The sequence below is a fragment of the Triturus cristatus genome, unplaced genomic scaffold (assembly GCF_964204655.1).
Source record: "Triturus cristatus unplaced genomic scaffold, aTriCri1.1 SCAFFOLD_1401, whole genome shotgun sequence".
In the NCBI taxonomy this organism is placed as follows: domain Eukaryota; kingdom Metazoa; phylum Chordata; class Amphibia; order Caudata; family Salamandridae; genus Triturus; species Triturus cristatus.
The window spans coordinates 2,501-7,000 of NW_028187477.1; the positions used below are offsets into that span (position 1 = coordinate 2,501).

At 50.5% G+C, this 4,500-nt stretch overlaps 19 non-coding genes across 19 annotated transcripts in view; all 19 read left to right on the top strand.

Annotated features, from left to right (window-relative positions):
* Nucleotides 1–89, top strand: part of LOC146771135 (5S ribosomal RNA) — a 119-nt gene extending 30 nt beyond the window's left edge. Inside the window, exon 1 of the ribosomal RNA XR_014975206.1 lies at nt 1–89. This exon is cut by the window's left edge and continues 30 nt beyond it. This is a non-coding gene — a ribosomal RNA (5S ribosomal RNA).
* Nucleotides 90–204: 115 nt separating this feature from the next.
* On the top strand, nt 205–323 carry LOC146771136 (5S ribosomal RNA). Its single transcript, XR_014975204.1, has one exon. It is a non-coding gene; the product is annotated as a 5S ribosomal RNA (ribosomal RNA).
* A 115-nt stretch (nt 324–438) lies between these two features.
* On the top strand, nt 439–557 carry LOC146771137 (5S ribosomal RNA). Its single transcript, XR_014975216.1, has one exon. It is a non-coding gene; the product is annotated as a 5S ribosomal RNA (ribosomal RNA).
* Nucleotides 558–672: 115 nt separating this feature from the next.
* Nucleotides 673–791, top strand: LOC146771138 (5S ribosomal RNA). Its single transcript, XR_014975190.1, has one exon. It is a non-coding gene; the product is annotated as a 5S ribosomal RNA (ribosomal RNA).
* Nucleotides 792–906: 115 nt separating this feature from the next.
* On the top strand, nt 907–1,025 carry LOC146771139 (5S ribosomal RNA). The gene has a single exon (XR_014975191.1). It is a non-coding gene; the product is annotated as a 5S ribosomal RNA (ribosomal RNA).
* Nucleotides 1,026–1,140: 115 nt separating this feature from the next.
* LOC146771140 (5S ribosomal RNA) lies at nt 1,141–1,259 on the top strand. The gene has a single exon (XR_014975192.1). It is a non-coding gene; the product is annotated as a 5S ribosomal RNA (ribosomal RNA).
* Nucleotides 1,260–1,374: 115 nt separating this feature from the next.
* Nucleotides 1,375–1,493, top strand: LOC146771141 (5S ribosomal RNA). The gene has a single exon (XR_014975210.1). It is a non-coding gene; the product is annotated as a 5S ribosomal RNA (ribosomal RNA).
* Nucleotides 1,494–1,608: 115 nt separating this feature from the next.
* On the top strand, nt 1,609–1,727 carry LOC146771142 (5S ribosomal RNA). Its single transcript, XR_014975212.1, has one exon. It is a non-coding gene; the product is annotated as a 5S ribosomal RNA (ribosomal RNA).
* A 115-nt stretch (nt 1,728–1,842) lies between these two features.
* LOC146771143 (5S ribosomal RNA) lies at nt 1,843–1,961 on the top strand. Its single transcript, XR_014975193.1, has one exon. It is a non-coding gene; the product is annotated as a 5S ribosomal RNA (ribosomal RNA).
* A 115-nt stretch (nt 1,962–2,076) lies between these two features.
* On the top strand, nt 2,077–2,195 carry LOC146771144 (5S ribosomal RNA). The gene has a single exon (XR_014975194.1). It is a non-coding gene; the product is annotated as a 5S ribosomal RNA (ribosomal RNA).
* A 115-nt stretch (nt 2,196–2,310) lies between these two features.
* Nucleotides 2,311–2,429, top strand: LOC146771145 (5S ribosomal RNA). Its single transcript, XR_014975195.1, has one exon. It is a non-coding gene; the product is annotated as a 5S ribosomal RNA (ribosomal RNA).
* A 114-nt stretch (nt 2,430–2,543) lies between these two features.
* On the top strand, nt 2,544–2,662 carry LOC146771146 (5S ribosomal RNA). Its single transcript, XR_014975196.1, has one exon. It is a non-coding gene; the product is annotated as a 5S ribosomal RNA (ribosomal RNA).
* A 115-nt stretch (nt 2,663–2,777) lies between these two features.
* On the top strand, nt 2,778–2,896 carry LOC146771147 (5S ribosomal RNA). Its single transcript, XR_014975197.1, has one exon. It is a non-coding gene; the product is annotated as a 5S ribosomal RNA (ribosomal RNA).
* Nucleotides 2,897–3,011: 115 nt separating this feature from the next.
* On the top strand, nt 3,012–3,130 carry LOC146771148 (5S ribosomal RNA). The gene has a single exon (XR_014975207.1). It is a non-coding gene; the product is annotated as a 5S ribosomal RNA (ribosomal RNA).
* Nucleotides 3,131–3,245: 115 nt separating this feature from the next.
* On the top strand, nt 3,246–3,364 carry LOC146771149 (5S ribosomal RNA). Its single transcript, XR_014975198.1, has one exon. It is a non-coding gene; the product is annotated as a 5S ribosomal RNA (ribosomal RNA).
* A 115-nt stretch (nt 3,365–3,479) lies between these two features.
* LOC146771150 (5S ribosomal RNA) lies at nt 3,480–3,598 on the top strand. Its single transcript, XR_014975209.1, has one exon. It is a non-coding gene; the product is annotated as a 5S ribosomal RNA (ribosomal RNA).
* A 115-nt stretch (nt 3,599–3,713) lies between these two features.
* LOC146771151 (5S ribosomal RNA) lies at nt 3,714–3,832 on the top strand. Its single transcript, XR_014975199.1, has one exon. It is a non-coding gene; the product is annotated as a 5S ribosomal RNA (ribosomal RNA).
* A 115-nt stretch (nt 3,833–3,947) lies between these two features.
* LOC146771152 (5S ribosomal RNA) lies at nt 3,948–4,066 on the top strand. Its single transcript, XR_014975201.1, has one exon. It is a non-coding gene; the product is annotated as a 5S ribosomal RNA (ribosomal RNA).
* A 115-nt stretch (nt 4,067–4,181) lies between these two features.
* LOC146771153 (5S ribosomal RNA) lies at nt 4,182–4,300 on the top strand. Its single transcript, XR_014975202.1, has one exon. It is a non-coding gene; the product is annotated as a 5S ribosomal RNA (ribosomal RNA).
* Nucleotides 4,301–4,500: the final 200 nt, after the last annotated feature.

The following is a 4,500-nucleotide window of genomic DNA, read 5'->3' on the forward strand; positions in this document are numbered from 1 at the left end:
GATCTTGTCTGATCTCAGAAGTTAAGCAGGGTCGGGCCTGGTTAGTACCTGGATGGGAGACCGCCTGGGAATACCAGGTGCTGTAGGCTTTTTGGTATTTTTTTTCTTTCGCTTTAGGTGAATGAGGGTGGTTTGTCTCGTTTCCTAGGCTAGCCCTGAAGACGAATGAGTAAAGCCAAGAGCTCCAAAGTCAGAAGTGCTAGGGCCTACGGCCATACCACCCTGAAAGCACCTGATCTCGTCTGATCTCAGAAGTTAAGCAGGGTCGGGCCTGGTTAGTACCTGAATGGGAGACCGCCTGGGAATACCAGGTGCTGTAGGCTTTTTGGTATTTTTTTTCTTTCGCTTTAGGTGAATGAGGGTGGTTTGTCTCGTTTCCTAGGCTAGCCCTGAAGACGAATGAGTAAAGCCAAGAGCTCCAAAGTCAGAAGTGCTAGGGCCTACGGCCATACCACCCTGAAAGCACCTGATCTCGTCTGATCTCAGAAGTTAAGCAGGGTCGGGCCTGGTTAGTACCTGGATGGGAGACCGCCTGGGAATACCAGGTGCTGTAGGCTTTTTGGTATTTTTTTTCTTTCGCTTTAGGTGAATGAGGGTGGTTTGTCTCGTTTCCTAGGCTAGCCCTGAAGACGAATGAGTAAAGCCAAGAGCTCCAAAGTCAGAAGGGCTAGGGCCTACGGCCATACCACCCTGAAAGCACCTGATCTCGTCTGATCTCAGAAGTTAAGCAGGGTCGGGCCTGGTTAGTACCTGGATGGGAGACCGCCTGGGAATACCAGGTGCTGTAGGCTTTTTGGTATTTTTTTTCTTTCGCTTTAGGTGAATGAGGGTGGTTTGTCTCGTTTCCTAGGCTAGCCCTGAAGACGAATGAGTAAAGCCAAGAGCTCCAAAGTCAGAAGTGCTAGGGCCTACGGCCATACCACCCTGAAAGCACCTGATCTCGTCTGATCTCAGAAGTTAAGCAGGGTCGGGCCTGGTTAGTACCTGGATGGGAGACCGCCTGGGAATACCAGGTGCTGTAGGCTTTTTGGTATTTTTTTTCTTTCGCTTTAGGTGAATGAGGGTGGTTTGTCTCGTTTCCTAGGCTAGCCCTGAAGACGAATGAGTAAAGCCAAGAGCTCCAAAGTCAGAAGTGCTAGGGCCTACGGCCATACCACCCTGAAAGCACCTGATCTCGTCTGATCTCAGAAGTTAAGCAGGGTCGGGCCTGGTTAGTACCTGGATGGGAGACCGCCTGGGAATACCAGGTGCTGTAGGCTTTTTGGTATTTTTTTTCTTTCGCTTTAGGTGAATGAGGGTGGTTTGTCTCGTTTCCTAGGCTAGCCCTGAAGACGAATGAGTAAAGCCAAGAGCTCCAAAGTCAGAAGTGCTAGGGCCTACGGCCATACCACCCTGAAAGCACCTGATCTCGTCTGATCCCAGAAGTTAAGCAGGGTCGGGCCTGGTTAGTACCTGGATGGGAGACCGCCTGGGAATACCAGGTGCTGTAGGCTTTTTGGTATTTTTTTTCTTTCGCTTTAGGTGAATGAGGGTGGTTTGTCTCGTTTCCTAGGCTAGCCCTGAAGACGAATGAGTAAAGCCAAGAGCTCCAAAGTCAGAAGTGCTAGGGCCTACGGCCATACCACCCTGAAAGCACCTGATCTCGTCTGATCCCAGAAGTTAAGCAGGGTCGGGCCTGGTTAGTACCTGGATGGGAGACCGCCTGGGAATACCAGGTGCTGTAGGCTTTTTGGTATTTTTTTTCTTTCGCTTTAGGTGAATGAGGGTGGTTTGTCTCGTTTCCTAGGCTAGCCCTGAAGACGAATGAGTAAAGCCAAGAGCTCCAAAGTCAGAAGTGCTAGGGCCTACGGCCATACCACCCTGAAAGCACCTGATCTCGTCTGATCTCAGAAGTTAAGCAGGGTCGGGCCTGGTTAGTACCTGGATGGGAGACCGCCTGGGAATACCAGGTGCTGTAGGCTTTTTGGTATTTTTTTTCTTTCGCTTTAGGTGAATGAGGGTGGTTTGTCTCGTTTCCTAGGCTAGCCCTGAAGACGAATGAGTAAAGCCAAGAGCTCCAAAGTCAGAAGTGCTAGGGCCTACGGCCATACCACCCTGAAAGCACCTGATCTCGTCTGATCTCAGAAGTTAAGCAGGGTCGGGCCTGGTTAGTACCTGGATGGGAGACCGCCTGGGAATACCAGGTGCTGTAGGCTTTTTGGTATTTTTTTTCTTTCGCTTTAGGTGAATGAGGGTGGTTTGTCTCGTTTCCTAGGCTAGCCCTGAAGACGAATGAGTAAAGCCAAGAGCTCCAAAGTCAGAAGTGCTAGGGCCTACGGCCATACCACCCTGAAAGCACCTGATCTCGTCTGATCTCAGAAGTTAAGCAGGGTCGGGCCTGGTTAGTACCTGGATGGGAGACCGCCTGGGAATACCAGGTGCTGTAGGCTTTTTGGTATTTTTTTCTTTCGCTTTAGGTGAATGAGGGTGGTTTGTCTCGTTTCCTAGGCTAGCCCTGAAGACGAATGAGTAAAGCCAAGAGCTCCAAAGTCAGAAGTGCTAGGGCCTACGGCCATACCACCCTGAAAGCACCTGATCTCGTCTGATCTCAGAAGTTAAGCAGGGTCGGGCCTGGTTAGTACCTGGATGGGAGACCGCCTGGGAATACCAGGTGCTGTAGGCTTTTTGGTATTTTTTTTCTTTCGCTTTAGGTGAATGAGGGTGGTTTGTCTCGTTTCCTAGGCTAGCCCTGAAGACGAATGAGTAAAGCCAAGAGCTCCAAAGTCAGAAGTGCTAGGGCCTACGGCCATACCACCCTGAAAGCACCTGATCTCGTCTGATCTCAGAAGTTAAGCAGGGTCGGGCCTGGTTAGTACCTGGATGGGAGACCGCCTGGGAATACCAGGTGCTGTAGGCTTTTTGGTATTTTTTTTCTTTCGCTTTAGGTGAATGAGGGTGGTTTGTCTCGTTTCCTAGGCTAGCCCTGAAGACGAATGAGTAAAGCCAAGAGCTCCAAAGTCAGAAGTGCTAGGGCGTACGGCCATACCACCCTGAAAGCACCTGATCTCGTCTGATCTCAGAAGTTAAGCAGGGTCGGGCCTGGTTAGTACCTGGATGGGAGACCGCCTGGGAATACCAGGTGCTGTAGGCTTTTTGGTATTTTTTTTCTTTCGCTTTAGGTGAATGAGGGTGGCTTGTCTCGTTTCCTAGGCTAGCCCTGAAGACGAATGAGTAAAGCCAAGAGCTCCAAAGTCAGAAGTGCTAGGGCCTACGGCCATACCACCCTGAAAGCACCTGATCTCGTCTGATCTCAGAAGTTAAGCAGGGTCGGGCCTGGTTAGTACCTGGATGGGAGACCGCCTGGGAATACCAGGTGCTGTAGGCTTTTTGGTATTTTTTTTCTTTCGCTTTAGGTGAATGAGGGTGGTTTGTCTCGTTTCCTAGGCTAGCCCTGAAGACGAATGAGTAAAGCCAAGAGCTCCAAAGTCAGAAGTGCTAGGGCCTACAGCCATACCACCCTGAAAGCACCTGATCTTGTCTGATCTCAGAAGTTAAGCAGGGTCGGGCCTGGTTAGTACCTGGATGGGAGACCGCCTGGGAATACCAGGTGCTGTAGGCTTTTTGGTATTTTTTTTCTTTCGCTTTAGGTGAATGAGGGTGGTTTGTCTCGTTTCCTAGGCTAGCCCTGAAGACGAATGAGTAAAGCCAAGAGCTCCAAAGTCAGAAGTGCTAGGGCCTACGGCCATACCACCCTGAAAGCACCTGATCTCGTCTGATCTCAGAAGTTAAGCAGGGTCGGGCCTGGTTAGTACCTGGATGGGAGACCGCCTGGGAATACCAGGTGCTGTAGGCTTTTTGGTATTTTTTTTCTTTCGCTTTAGGTGAATGAGGGTGGTTTGTCTCGTTTCCTAGGCTAGCCCTGAAGACGAATGAGTAAAGCCAAGAGCTCCAAAGTCAGAAGTGCTAGCGCCTACGGCCATACCACCCTGAAAGCACCTGATCTCGTCTGATCTCAGAAGTTAAGCAGGGTCGGGCCTGGTTAGTACCTGGATGGGAGACCGCCTGGGAATACCAGGTGCTGTAGGCTTTTTGGTATTTTTTTTCTTTCGCTTTAGGTGAATGAGGGTGGTTTGTCTCGTTTCCTAGGCTAGCCCTGAAGACGAATGAGTAAAGCCAAGAGCTCCAAAGTCAGAAGTGCTAGGGCCTACGGCCATACCACCCTGAAAGCACCTGATCTCGTCTGATCTCAGAAGTTAAGCAGGGTCGGGCCTGGTTAGTACCTGGATGGGAGACCGCCTGGGAATACCAGGTGCTGTAGGCTTTTTGGTATTTTTTTTCTTTCGCTTTAGGTGAATGAGGGTGGTTTGTCTCGTTTCCTAGGCTAGCCCTGAAGACGAATGAGTAAAGCCAAGAGCTCCAAAGTCAGAAGTGCTAGGGCCTACGGCCATACCACCCTGAAAGCACCTGATCTCGTCTGATCTCAGAAGTTAAGCAGGGTCGGGCCTGGTTAGTACCTGGATG